The sequence below is a fragment of the Balaenoptera ricei genome, chromosome 3 (genome assembly GCF_028023285.1).
Source record: "Balaenoptera ricei isolate mBalRic1 chromosome 3, mBalRic1.hap2, whole genome shotgun sequence".
Taxonomy (NCBI): domain Eukaryota; kingdom Metazoa; phylum Chordata; class Mammalia; order Artiodactyla; family Balaenopteridae; genus Balaenoptera; species Balaenoptera ricei.
The window spans coordinates 27,055,511-27,069,722 of record NC_082641.1 but is presented as its reverse complement, the minus strand read 5'-3'; the positions used below and the strand labels follow the sequence as shown (position 1 = coordinate 27,069,722).

Below are 14,212 nucleotides of genomic sequence, written 5' to 3'. Positions count from 1 at the left end.
TTTCACCAAAACCACAAGTTGACAGGCGGCCCAAGATTGACTGCTCTCTGTAGACTACTTCTCCATGAACGGGACTCTGCTCACACCATTATCAACCGTGTCAAGGGCTCTAGCTTCATACACAGCCCACACTCCTCATAATCTGCTCAGTACAATTCCAGACACCACGCATGTGTGGATATAAGGCTATAAGGACCCCTAAATATAAGTTGGTACCCCTTTGCTCAGGTTAGATCGCTTACTGATTTTAGAGAAAGTATATTTGAGCCATTTAATGTTCTGCGTTCCTGTGCATTTTATTTTATTTTGGTTTGGCACTTGCAAACCAAGAAAGTTCAAGTAAGAAGCAAGAATGGAGTTACTGAAGCAACAATTCAAGGTGACAACAACATGTGTTATAAAAATACTTCTTGACATTAATTTGCATTTCCTATAGAGGCGAACAAACGCCATCTCAGCGGGATTGTGAAGTGAGCCCCAACATAAGCAATCCTCTACTGTCCCAATCAGAACATAGCTGAAAAAACTGGGCAGGGGGGTTAGATAAATGTAAATGATGTAAGTGAAAGACTATATCATTAGATGTAAACATTCCATCTAAGATATTAAAAACGTAACATTTAAAATATTTACTATATGCTATTTAAGTGATTAATGTAGCAATACACATGTATGTGCAAGAATATCATATACACAAATACTATGTAAACAGCATAAGTTAATGCTAATTTAGAAATGTTTCTGGTTTCCTCCCACCCTTGACTCTCACACATTAGGAAAACATTTATTCAAAGTCTTCAGTGGCCTTTTTACACCCTGCCTGTGATTATGGCTACATTTCGAGTTTTCCAAAACCTATCCCCTTTACTTCCATGTCAGTTATTTGCATAAGGTTCTTGACTTGTTCCATTTTTAAATGATCTTTAAAAGTCTTGTTTACAAAGAAATCCAACACTTGTTACTGTGAGGTCAGATGCCCAGGAATACTACTAGATTTTTTAAACCTTTTTTTAAAATATGATTTCCTCAGTTGACCTCTATTAAAGCATCCAAAACCAGCACTGACGAAGGTCATTTCAGGCTAATGTGTGTTCCCTAAATAACACTTTGATGTTCAAAATAATTGTGAGATCCTTCCACAGCATGAGAGAATTTGTAAAGACTTAAATATAAGGCAATTCCCTCATTTCTGATGATAATCTGTTTTTATTGGGGGGGCAGGACCGTGCCTTATATTTGATTTGGGCTTAATTAAATCCTGTAGCTTCACTTCCCACACTGCCCCCATCTGCCTTTCTTCCTCAGCAGGGCAGCATGGAAACGTGGTACAGAATCACACGTGGGCTTTCTCAGGGTAGAGGTGGGGGACTCCAGGGGAATCCAAAAGGTTGGGTCTAGAGGACCCAGAAACAGGTGCTTCTCCCACAGGACAGATGCCACACCAGCCAGGATGGGAGGACACTGACTTTCTGTCTTATCTGTCTTTCTTCTTCTTTGAAAAATAATTGATGCAGCTGCAGTGTGGTGCCTTTAAGAGTGGCAGGAGAGTAGCTGCAATGGGGAGACTCCCGGGCAGCTGTGTGGTCATGGATCCTCCCAGATGCCACCACCACCTTCTGAAGGGGTGAGAGCCGCCCTCTAAGCTCTAGCACTGCTAAACGCATTCCCAACAGCAAAGGGAGCCAGAGAAGTCTGTATGTAGGAGAGGGAAAATTTTCCGGAACATTCCGAAGAAGGGCCTAAATACCCTGGGAGCATAACTGAGCTCCCACCCATTACCTATTTCGGTGACTGAAGTGGAAAGGAACAATGCGCAATGCTCCAAGCCGTACAAGGTGCTTGCTGCGGCCATTAAGTTTTAGTTCAGAGGAGAAAGGTGCGGAAGGAGGAAAAAATGAGGATGATAATGATGACAACTGTATATCAACACTGTGATATTGTGATTTACAGTAAGAAATAAATATTTGGTCTTTGCCCACTGTTCCTGGCATAGCACTCCTAAAACTCTTGGAATTCCCTACGTAAGAGTCATAGGGGCATCTTTCCTTACAATATTTCGTTCCTGAAATGGCTCCAGAGCAATAAAGGTGAAACAGGTATCTTTTTAACAAGTCCCTTTCAATCACATCTGAGTCGATGATAATGTGGTGACTTCTTGAAAGTCCTTAAGGATAGAGGCTGGTTGCAGGGGTGCGGGGGGTGGTGGGAGGGTGCTGCAGGCATGATTAGAAGGGTGGAACTTTCAATCCCACCCTCTTGACCTCTGGGGAAGGGAGAGGCGCTGGAGACTGAGTTCAGTCATCAATGGCCAATGATTTAATCAATAACGAGGGCTCCGTAAACACCCAAAAGGATGGGTGGGCAGAGCTTCCGGCTTGGTGAACACCTGGAGATGCCACGCCCTTTCCCCAGACCTTGCCCTATGCATCTTCCACCTGGCTGTTCCGGAGTTGTATCCTTTTATAACAAACCAGTAATCTAGCAAGTAAACTGTTTCCTGAGTTCCATGAGATGCTCTAGCAAATTAATCAAACTGATTAATTAATTAACCCCATTAATTAATAGGAGAGGCCGTGGGAACCTATTTACAGCCAGTCGGTCAGAAGCACAGGTGACAACTTGGACTTTTGATTGGCGTCTGAAGAGTATATGGTAGGGAAGGGGGTCAGTCTTGGGGGACTGAGCCCTTAACCCATGGGATCTGACGCCACCTCCAGGGAGCTGGTGTGTCCCCTTGCCTACATATTTGGTGACCAGAAGTGTCAGCAGTGAAGGAGTATTCAGAGAGTATTGTGTATAATGTAATTGAAAACAATAAATAGAGTTTTTCTTTACAACGGGGACAGAGTCATGAAAGAGAGGAAACCCCAAGTGGTAGGAACAGAGGGAGTGTTGCTGGAATTTGGCTGCTTCAGAAAAGCTCCCTCCAGGGCAGCTGACGAAGTCTAGATTCTCTCCAATAGACTTGGGTGGGTTTTGTCCTAAAGTAATACATAGACCCAGCACTTTCAGAAGTTTCATAACTACAACAAGAAAGATGGGGATGTGAATTAAAAATAAAAAATAATTATTAAAAAAAATTTTTTTTAAGTAATAAAAAAAAGAAAGAAAGAAGAGAGCAACCAAACCAAAAAACAAATCCACTAATGGTAACAAGCGCTAACAACTATATTAAAAAAAAAAAAAAAAGATGGGGATTTGCCTCATTCTCCTTGGGTTTTTCTCCATTCAGAAAACTGACCTTTAACCCAAGCCTCGTTTTATGACTGAGGAAACGACTCAGGGAAGTTAAGAGATGATAGCTGACAAAGCACATCCAGAAAGGAGAAGCAGCAAACCCAGCTCTAGGGGCCCAGGAGCTAAATTTCATTAAGGGCTTATGTGCCTGGCACAAGAATGGACACTTTGTACGCAGTGCTTCGATCCTTACCACCAACCTATGAGGGAGCAACGCACATTATCCCCACTTTACAGCTGAGGAAACCAAGGCAGAGAAACTAACCTTCCCCAGAGTCATTTAGCAAGGATGTGGGCCAGCTGGGTTTGGAAAGTCATTACTTCACTGACAAGGTTTATTTGTACAGTCAGAACTGAGGAGATGATATATCACCTCACCCTACCTCTGTACTTCTGGGTATGTCACAGCCCTTGTGAGCCTCAGTTTCCAAACCTACAAAATGGGCATAACACTTAGCTATCTGGGTGTGAGATCTTTTAGTTAAAGCTGCCAGGACAAAGCCTGACAAATAGCAGGCACTCAGTAAAGACACTATCCCTTGCTTCTCTTTCCCTAATCTTCCCGAACCTAAGTCTTACAGGTGAGGTGTAGCAATTTATCAGCCTCCAGCTGACTTGCATATGTGAAAAACTGTAACATATGGAGAAAGAAACACTAATTACCGACATTCGTATCATCACTCGCAGACCTAGGCCAATCTGCTTTCTCTCTGTCCATTAAGGAAAGGCTTTTTCGTATCCATTTTAAACCAACTTTAAGCTGTGATTTAGCGGAGTCAGAGGTTTTTGATTTCATAGGGAACACCTTATACTCTGGTCCTTGTGCTAAATGGATGCAGGAAGGGCTGTCATGGCAGGAGCCGTGCCCATCGGCAAACGCCCCACAGGAAAGGCCCTGCAAGCAGCTGGGCCTGACTTGGGGATTGCATCCCCACAGATGAGGCCTGAGACTCTGGCTGCAATAACCGCAGGACTGGCAACTCACTCACCCACCCCAGCCCCTCATACCCCCTTGTAAAATGCTGCTCCAAAGCTTAAAGTTGGTGTAGGGAGATGGCCAAGAGTGGCTGCGGGTTGGCCCAAGTGTTCCCCCAGCTGTCTACACGTGGGGCTAACGTTGGAGCCTAGGTTAGAATCCACCGTCTGCATCCTATTAGGCCCTTTTATGAGCTCAGAGCATGACGATCTGGTTTGCATTTGCAACACAGAGGGAAGCAATAAGGGGCAGCAGAGAGGCTTTCTAAAGAGTACCTTATGGCGGTTGGTTTCACCAGAGAGCACCTATGAGTGAGCAGGCTGACTGACTGGAGGAAGATGGGGAAAGAAGCCCTGGACAGACTCAGGGTACCAAGTTCTGGCATCATCCATACCACCTACTACCTGTGCCCCAGAAAAAAGCACTGAACCACTCAGCCCAAGCTTCACCTGAAAATGATGAAACTAAATTACATACGTTCTGAGATTCCTTCTAGCTTGAAAATTCTGTTATTTCAGCTCTTTCTGAAACCCCCTTTATGAATCTTTAAGAACTCTGAAAAAAAATTAATGTAAATACCTAGCATAATAAGTTGCCTATAACTGATACCTGGTCATTGTTTACTTCATAAAAAAATTAACTGGGCTTCCCTGGTGGCGCAGTGGTTGAGAATCTGCCTGCCAATGCAGGGGACACGGGTTCGAGCCCTGGCCTGGGAAGATCCCACGTGCCGCGGAGCAACTAGGCCCGTGAGCCACAACTACTGAGCCTGCGCGTCTGGAGCCTGTGCTCCGCAACGAGAGGCCGCGATAGTGAGAGGCCCGCGCACCGTGATGAAGAGTGGCCCCCGCTTGCCGCAACTAGAGAAAGCCCTCGCACAGAAACGAAGACTCAACACAGCCATAAATAAATAAATAAACAAATACTTAAAAAAAAAAAATGAACTGATGCTGATAAAGATACAAATAAAGGGTATTTTAAAAAATCAACAATCACAGGTATATTATACCCACATATATACATGCCCTCCTATGTGTATGTTATTATCTTACTTCAAGAGTTGCCAATTGTTGTGACCTCTGGATGTAGAACAGTGTATTCGACATTATAGGGAGAGGGCAGAATAATCCACACCCCTGTCCCTCACCATCTAATAGAAAAGACAGAAGAGACACAAGAATAAGATGACAACTCACGGACAGGACAAGATACGATTCAAATTCAGATGTGCTATAGTAAATGCAACTGGCATTTTAGAGCCAGACATGACAATCAAGATGTTGTATGAGAAAGAGATGGACACACACTATATCAGCCAGGGTTCCCAGCAGGAAACAAAAGACACTCAAAAAGGGCTGAACTAGAGAGAGTTTTATACAGGGACTATTTACAGGGTGAAGCACCTAGAAACTAGCAACAGCTGGGGAACTATCACTACTACCTGCAGGTCTGAAGGGCAAGGGGAGAAACAGTGTGAGCTGGAGCCATGAAAGTGAGCTGTCCATAAGTGCTTAGAAGAAATCAGTCATTGTCAGGACCTCAGCAAGGTTGAGGGGACAGCAGTGAGGAGGGTAAATACCCCGACACTCTCTCCTCCTGCCTTCCGATCCCCTGCCTGTGTCTCCCATTGCTGAACCCAACCAGAAGCAGGACAATGGAGTCCAGGTGTTGTAGTTCATAGATATAAGCCTCTTGGTACAGAGGAAGGCAGAGAATGAATGGAGGGGTTAGGGGAGGAAGCAGAACACACACACACACACGTATGCATACATGCATAGACACTGGAGATGTATTCGGGACAAGTATGTCTTTGACTTGTCCGAAACTGTAAAAAAAAGAAAAAAAAAGAAAAAATGTAAAGAAAAAAATATAGAAAATATAAAAAAAGAAAAAAATCTAGAAAAAATCTAGGAAACAAGATTATTTATCTTACCAAAGGATCTCACCATAGGACTAATCTAAATTTAAACATCAAGGTCTTCTAACATATCTCAGGTATAATTTATACAAACAGAAACGTTTTAAACTGCAAGTAACATCTACAAGATGCTCATATTGATGCCCGGTGTGTTTGTTTACTTAGGGCCTAACAAGGGAAACTGTTAAGAAGACAACCCACCAGACAAAATTGTCTAAATTTTCCTTAATCCTCTTCCCTCACCCCACCCCCAATTTCCAAAGATAAAACAAACTCCAAAGTTTGCACGCGAACACATTTTTCCGTTTATATTTTCTATCAGTTGGCAATTAAAACAAGAATCCCAGAGGTCAGCCAAAAGTCTTAAAAAACAAATGAAAGAGTCAGATATATTATCTCTGGATTCAAAAGTGCAAAACGACCTGTTATGAGAAACCACCTGGAAAACGGCACTTGGCAGGCGGTGTTTCAGAGATCCACGGTTCAAACGGTAATTCCCTGCCAACTAACGCTTAACCTTTAACAGAGACCCTCGGAGAAAGTTCTAGCAGTATGGAATATTGAAGCCTTTGTAATGCCATCTACTTTTACGCAGAGTACCAATGATGGTAACAGGAATCTGGAGCTGGGACGAGGATTAGGATTGCTCCTCGGGGTGGCAGAGGGTGAGGAGAGTAATGTGTGAGGGAGGGCGGAGGAAGAGGAGAGTTAAAAGATGTCTCCTGGTCACCTCCCAATTAGGGACCACATGTCTGAGATTTCTCAGGATGGTCCCCGTCTCAGATACCCTAGGCCATACTACTTACATGTCCAATCCTGGGGAAATAGTTAAACAAATTATGGTCCTTTAACTTGATGGGGAAATATGTTGCCATTAAAATTAATGAGTCAGTAATGACTGAAAAATCCTTGAGTTTATTCACTCACAGTGACATTTGAATCCCTACTGCACACTACAGATGGTGTAAGGGTGTTCAGGCTGTAATGATGAATTATATAGCATGAAACATACATGCTATATAACACAGAATGACCTCCAGGACCAGACTGCCGACATCTGAATCTCTGCTCCACCACGGAGAAGCTGGACGACCTTGAGCAATTTCCCTAAATACCGTGTGCCTCAAGTGATCTCCATTGTAAGACAGGGATAATAGTGGTACCTTCTACATAGGATTGTAGTGAGGATAAGTTCACATGTGTAAAGCTTGTAACAGTGCAAGTAGTAGGTAATCAATAAATCTTAGCTATATTACAATATGAAGTGCCTGTCCTTACAGTCTTGGTTTGGTAAGAGATGCAGATACAAACAGGAAAATGATGGTATAATGCTAAGCGCAATCAAAGGCTTCCCCTCAGGCTAACATTATACTGGGAATGGAAGAGATCAGGAGGGCCTCCTGTTCATAAAAATAAAGACAGTGCGTCTTTGCCACTTGAGTCAGACAGGAGAAAACAGGAACGGTCAGTCTACTTTCTCCCGCATTCCACTGAGCACTTCCGGAGTTTATTTCATCGTCCAAGCTTCCCCAAGTCTGGGGTGCACGAAAGACAAAGGGTGGAAGACAGAGGAAATGATACCAAGTGTCCGGACAGACCTGCCAGCCTCCACCACCGAGGGAGTGAGTGGTACGCGCTTGGCTTTTTCACAGGCTGGAGTGCATGGGGTTTCTTCGTGGCCTGCTCATTTTAAGAACGGTGTTCATTTCTGGGACAGCCCCAAGACGTTCTCTCGCTGGGATCGGCTAGCAATCTCCAAAGCAAAGGAATCCTCTTTTCTTCTCAAAATGTCTCATTGGTTATTCCTTCCTTTGAAGTTGGAAGACAGAATTACTTTCATCTGCCTGGAAAATCAGCAGAGTAGAGAGGAATCCTGCTTGGAATCGGAATGAGGGATCGGGTAGCTCAGCTCTTCCTTAAGGTGAGCCCATGGTCTGCCTTCACTCCTTTTGGAAGAGAGACGCTGTGTAAATCAACATCCACCTGTATCAGTTTGGCAGCAAATGATACCAAACCCCGATTCAAAATAGCTTGAACAAGGAGGAAATAATCATCTCCCATGATGGGAAGTGCAGAGAAAGATGGTGCTTCTGGACGACTCTCTGGGATCTGCTCTCTCATGCATGTTGGTCTCTTCCTAAGGCTGGTGGCAAGATGCCTACAGCCGTTCTAGACAGCAGTGTACCAAGGAAGCAAAGGGTTCATTTTTGTGTGTGTGTGTTTTTTTCTTAGTAATGAGCAAACCTTCCCCAGAAGCTCTATAAGAGACATTCCTTCACACCTCATTGCGCAGACTTGGATCACATACTCTTTCCTACACTTGTCTCTGGGGTGTGGAATGGAGGTATTACAATTGGAGTGAACTAATCGCCTCAGATAATGGATGCTGCTGGGTCCATGTGACCACTGAGCCTGCAATGGGCTTCTGGCGAGGACAGAAGAAGGAAACGAACATGAATATATTCAGAGGGGTCAGTGTGCTGTACGGTTATTCTCACAGACAGAATTCGGATAAGCCACAGCATCAAACACATTCAGAAGTGCCTCTGCCTGATACTCCACACCTACAAAGAAGAAGAATCACTGACCTGATAGAGAAGATGCTAACATACCTGGTATAAATGCCCAAGAACCACTCTATTCAGGGCCTGGACATTTATAATGATTATTGTTGAGCTGACAGTGTATCGTGGCCTGTTAGCATTCTGTCCCAAGTGGGCACCTGCGGCAGAGGGGTATAAATACAGAAGGAAGAACTGAGAGGAGGAGGGAGGGTCACTCGCCAGCAAACGTGATGGACTGAAATGAGAGAAAAGGAATTTTTTAAAGTATGGGGGGACGGGTTCACTCAACTCTCAGAGACAAAGAGAACAGAAGAAACAATGACTGCAACAAAATTTTTGGAAGCTGGGAAGTGGTCTAACCCGTGGTAACTGACTTAACAGACAAAAGAAAGCTGAAACCTAGCACAGCAGGATGGGAAGCCTGGAAGCAGGCAGGGACTCATGCCACAGAGTTCCAGGGTCTCTGGAACTGGGGGCACCAGGCACTGAGGGGGTCAGGGGCCCAAAAGCAGTAGGGCTGGCTGCGAGACTGTGCCTGAAGCTGTCAGACCCCAGGTCACCCCTCTCAGTCCTGGCTCCCAAGTGACTGCCTATATTGAGACCTGTTTGCTCTGTTGAATCAGAACAACTGTGGAATCCAAAACACTAAGTGTAGCTGAGACAAGGGGTGTGCTTTAAAAACAGGGAAATCAGAGAAGGTCTCCATACCAAATGCTAGACTCCTGGTCTCGGTTCGAGTCTGGATCACAGAACGCGGCAGTCACCAATTCCCCTCGGTATGGGGATTTCTCTTCCCCTGGTCAGTTTCCTTTGAGAGGAAGGACCTTCCACCAACAGGTGGAAATCCTCCAATGAAACCATTCAACAGGACAATTCTATGGCAGAAGTGCTCAGGGCTGGCCACACATGTGACTCACCTGGGGAGCTCTTGATAATCACCGCTACCTGGGCCCTAGCAAGATCCTACATCATTCAGTTACTTGGCAAATCTAAATGGAAAGTTTACTGTGTGCCAGTAATTGTTCCAAATTCTGAAACACTGTTCTAGGTGTTCTTCTTGGTAAGGTGGAACTATTCCTGGGTATCAGCCCCATCCAGATATGCAGACCTTCGGTAACTTTTCAGTAGTCAGTTCCAGGTTATCAGACATTTGAGGAAAGCCTTTAACATGTAAGAGACTTAAAAACAAAAACAAAACAAAACAAAAACTAAGAGGAAAATCAGAGGAAAAGTAACAGAACAGGGAGTAGAGGGAAGCTTCTAAGAAACTGCCACTGAGATCCTCAGAGAATTGAAAAGCTTTTCATCAGTGAAATGAGAACAGGAGGTTATAAAAAGAAAAATTTGGAGATTTTTAAAGAGCTCTTGGAAATTAGAAATTTGATGGCAGACATGGACATTCAATATATGGGTTGGAAGAGAAAATGAGGAAATTTCCCAGGAAGTAGAATTTGTTTTTAAAGGAGATAGAAAATATAACAGAAAAAGTAAGAAAATTAGAGAGTCAATCTATGAGGGCCCCCTTTCAACTTAATACATGTTCCAGAAGAGGAGAGAAATCATTTTTTTAATATTCCAGAAAATGGTTTAGAACTGAAGGACATGAGTTTCCAGATTAAGAAGGTCCAATGAAAGCCAATAAATGGATGAAAAAAAGACTCACGGCAAGGTATATTATAATGAGATTTCATTACAGAGAGAAAGGACATTACAAAGACAAGACACTTTCAGAGAAGGGGAAATGATTATATTCAAAGCATCAGGAGTTAGAATGACAGGCATCTCAACGGCAATACTGAACCTGGAAGAGCACCGCTTTCAAAATTCAGAAAAGGATTTCCAATGTAGAGTTCATACCCCAGTAAATTATCAGTCAAACTTGGAAGATCTCAAAAAGTTTATCTCCTGTGTACTCTTTCTCAGGAACTTCTAGAAGATGTTTTACCAGCAAGATATCAGAAACAAAGAAAGAGGCAGATAAGGGTCTACAAAACAGGTGATGCCGCATGAGAAAGAGCAAAATGAATCACTGGTATGATGATGAAAGGGGATTCCAGGATAATGCTGTGCCTCGGGCCACAAGAGCAGCAAATCCAGAGCGAAGGAGGCCAGAGGGCTCTTCGAGGGGGATGAACCAGGAGGAGCAGGGCGCACCTGCTATTTAGAAACACGGACAGAGTTGAAGCAGTTGCCTCTGGGCACCAGAGCTGAGGTTGGTCAGAGGTGGGCCGAGTGAATGCTGTTTCTAGTTACAAGCCTTGTAGAACTATCTGGCTTTAAAATTATGTATAGGTACAGCTTTGATAAGGAAGGAAGGGAAGCTCAGGCAATGAATCAGATTCCAGAATGAAAACCCAGGCAAAGATCAGGAGAACCCGCTTCTAGGAGGCAGCCAAGGTACTCGGTTTCTCTGGGAAACAGAGAAGAGTTGATGAAGGCAGCAAAGGCTGAACACCTGGCAGAGCAGGTGAGATGAGAACTCGATGGCCCGGGAAAACAGGCAGGAATGGGGTCACTATTTCCTTTCAAGGAAGTAATTCTTAAGTGTGACCTGCCTGGAGTTACGGAGATCAGTAGGAACAGAGGATTAAAGGGAGTTGTGCGTGCCAAGTGTGGTGTCAGGCAACTTACGGAAGAGAGAAGGCAAACAGAAAGGCAGTTTTGGAACACCTTACTGCTCTTTAGGCCGGCTGTCTTCCTTTCCCCCTAGATTAGGAAGAGATTGACTCTATCTCCTCAGACAATTATGCCCAGCTGCGCTGGCTCACAGAGATCAAGGCTGAAAGCGCACCAGCAAGCCTGAAACCCTGAGTCCGCGTAGGTTTCCCTATCACTTTCCCTGGTACATCCTATTTCTGTTTCTTCTGTGTGTGACACACTCTGAGCACTCTTTTCTTTCCTTTAGAACCGGGCACTGGCCTGGTTTCCCAAAGCCCACCCTACTCACGGGTCCCCAGGGCAGCACCTGAGGGACAGTGGGTTTGGCTAGCAGTCCTGAAGGCAACTAACTGTTGGTGGGTCCTGTTAACTTTGTTAACACCTCAGTAAGAGAAGAGTGCCACGTTCGTCTACACGTTAATGAGGATATGACTGCCAGATGAACTTTTGGTGGTAGGGAGATCCCCTTGTACCTTACTTTTCAGTTCATTTGCAAAGTGAATTTAGAGTTGCAAAACAGTATAGGAGTGCGAAGTCTGAAAGTACTACATTTTATGTGTATTTAAAGATACTTCTGCATTATTTAGAGTTTATGCCACCCCCCTTACCATATGAAACTCAGCCTAGATACTTCTACATTATTTAGAGTTTATGCCACACCCCTTACCATATGAAACTCAGCCTAGATACTTCTACATTATTTAGAGTTCATGCCACTCCCCCCTTACCATATGAAACTCAGCCTGACCTATTTTTATGAAAAGCGTTTACTATTTACATTCACGGAATCTATTCCCCAGGAATTGGTTCCCAGGGTGACAGCTGTAGTTCCCTCCTCTTTACCCCCCCATCTCATGAGACAAAATTTGACTTAATTTCACTCCTAGTGTTTACAAACTGCTTACTAGAGAATTGCGGCATGACGGAAAATGTCATTCTTTCCGCAAACAGCCTTCATCTTTAAAATCTTTGATTTGTGGATCCTACAACCAAAACATTGTGTGAATCAGGGGTGGGGGAGTTGTCCAAGCAGGCTGTTTAGTAGTTTAGGGCCAAGATCTGTCCCCAGAGGAGATTATGATCACGGAGGGATCATAAACAGTTCCTGCTGGTAGAAGCCGCAGCTTTTCTCTACCCCAGATTCATCCCCTGCTAGTCACAGGGAGAAGCGGGCGGGGGGATAAGGACACAGTAACAGCTGCCTGGGGTGCTGGACACCGCCTCTCCCTTCTTGGGCTTCGGCACCTCTTCTCCGAGGTGACTGTAAGAAGCGTGGCTCTGGAGCCCCTCCGGACTTGTGCCTGGTTCCCCCAACCCCCCAGCGCTCCCCGCCCCGCCGCTCACACACACTCCGGGCGCCTCCTTCCGTCTAGTAATCGACAAACCAGTTCCATGTCGGTTACTCCTCCCAAGGAGCACAAACCATCTCTCAACACGCAAATCCCCCAAGCCAAAAACAAGACACCCAAGTGATCTGCGAGATGAATACCGCGGGCGTTAGTTGGCTGCCGCGTTTCTGTGGCTCAATTTCCACATCTGTGCATGCAGCCTCAATCCGCACCCCAACCCGGATCGGATGGGGACGCCTGAGCTTTTTGTTTGCTAAGCCGATTCCTACCTCCAGTTGTGAAGTCACCTTCCGGGTGGCGGGGGGGGGTCTCCTCTCGACGCCTTCGGTGGAGGCTCGGTCAGGAGCAGCCGGCCCCGGGTAATCCTCCCGGGCTGGGCTCACACGCCCCGGGGCCGAGCCTGAGCCTAATCACCTGCTGGCCGCGGGCGGGGCTGCTCAGCGCGGGCGCCCGGCCTGGGACGCGGCTCCCCGGGGCGCCCCCCGACGGTCCTGCAGGAGCATGGCTGGTGCAGGAGTCCCTACCGCTAGCCTGCGAGCGCTGCAGGTCTGTGGGAGGATCCCCGCCTCCCTCCTCCAGCCCCGGTTGGGAGGTTATGAAAAGACTGTGATGGAATCCCGGCTCGGCTCGTCACTTCCCTGCTCACTTGTCAAAACTCACGGCATTCCAGAACCCCTTCCCCGGTCACTCCCCTCGCAGGGAAAAAGGAAACCGCCCCGGAGAGGTTTCAGGGAGTTTGGGGTTTCTGACGCAGACACCTCTGCTTGTATCAACTGCTGCGGCGCTGCCAGCGGTAACTGGGAGCAGGTTTGAGGAGAAGACGCCCTACCCAGCTACCCTCGCCCGGTCAAAAGTTCTCCCTCCAGCCGCCGCGAGAAGCTCCACCTCCCCGACATCAATTCATTTCATAACCACTCCGTTTCATAATCAGCAGCAGCACGGATTCTTACTGGGGGTGGTGTGGGGTCAGGGGGAGCCCCGAACTAGAATCACAACCGTCACACGCCGGGCAGGGTATCAGACAACTTTCCAGAGGGCTGCAGTCAGATTCTTTGTGCTGGAGAACCCAAATTTACCACTGCTGAATTACAATCGCCGGTGACCGCACAACTGAAGCATTTCCTTTATACCTTCTCCCGCTCCCGCGCCCCTCCCGTCTTCTGCGTGGTTCAGTCAACAAGTCGTCCCCCAGAGAGGCATGAATGGGCTAGGGCCGCGGAGCCATATCTCCAGCTGCAAACTGATGAGGAAGCCCTACCCACGAGGCCGAATTGTTTACATCACACCCTCTGAGGGCTTCCTGTCTTAAATTAATGGGAATACAAAGAAGACAGGAAAAGAGTGCTTGCTTTTCTTAGAGCAGGGATGGGGGCTGGCGGGGGGCGGGGTGCCCCGCGGGGTGCCCCTCATCTCACTGCGAAGAGGTTGCTTTTCAAAACTTCAATTGTATTTCATTCCTTTTCCCCACTTTGAACACTTGTTGAAAAGGAAAAGCATCGCTGTGCCAAAC

General features: G+C 46.0%; 1 protein-coding gene across 5 annotated transcripts in view; it reads right to left on the bottom strand.

Annotated features, from left to right (window-relative positions):
- PDZD2 (PDZ domain containing 2) overlaps positions 1-14,212 on the bottom strand; it is a 373,404-nt gene that overhangs the window by 176,242 nt on the left and 182,950 nt on the right. The window contains exon 1 of one of the 5 annotated variants that reach the window (XM_059916171.1): positions 12,972-13,187. The exons of the other annotated variants lie outside the window; for them this stretch is intronic. The gene's annotated coding sequence lies outside the window, so the exon portion shown is untranslated. Of the gene's footprint in view, positions 1-12,971; positions 13,188-14,212 lie in introns of those variants that run through there. 5 annotated transcript variants of the gene reach the window in all.